Genomic DNA, 505 nt, shown 5'->3' with positions numbered 1-505 from the left:
CGGCGGATCGGCCGCGTACGAGCTCGACCCGGCGAGCGTCTCGGCGGTCTTTCCCACGCACGACGTCTCGACGGCGCTCAAGGCCATGTTCGAGGTCTCGCTCCGCGACGTTGGCAGTCTTCTTCCCAAGGACGCCCACGACGTCGACACGGCCAAGCTCCAGGCCTTCTTTCCGGACGGCCTGAAGGCCACGGACACGATCATCGTGCTGCCGTACAACGCAAACGGTGGGCCTCGACGACCTCCCGACGCTTCCTCTCGGCCACCGCGCTGCGTTTCTCGGACAGGTCAAGCTGGAGCTCGTGCCGGGTGTCGACACGACGCAGTTCATCGCGATTGGCGGCCTGCAGCTCGACCTCCTTTTTATGGGGAAGTATCGACTTCTGCTGCCGTCACCGGCGTCGTCGCCTGTCCAGAAGAAGAAGAAGGCCGGCGCGCGTCTCAAGGCGATGGCAGAGCTCGACCCGATCAAGACGATGAAGACGGCGTTCGACGATGCCAAGAC

The sequence above is a fragment of the Saprolegnia diclina genome (genome assembly GCF_000281045.1).
Source record: "Saprolegnia diclina VS20 unplaced genomic scaffold supercont1.9, whole genome shotgun sequence".
Classification (NCBI taxonomy): Eukaryota; Oomycota; class Saprolegniomycetes; order Saprolegniales; family Saprolegniaceae; genus Saprolegnia; species Saprolegnia diclina.
Note: the sequence above shows the minus strand (reverse complement) of the source record.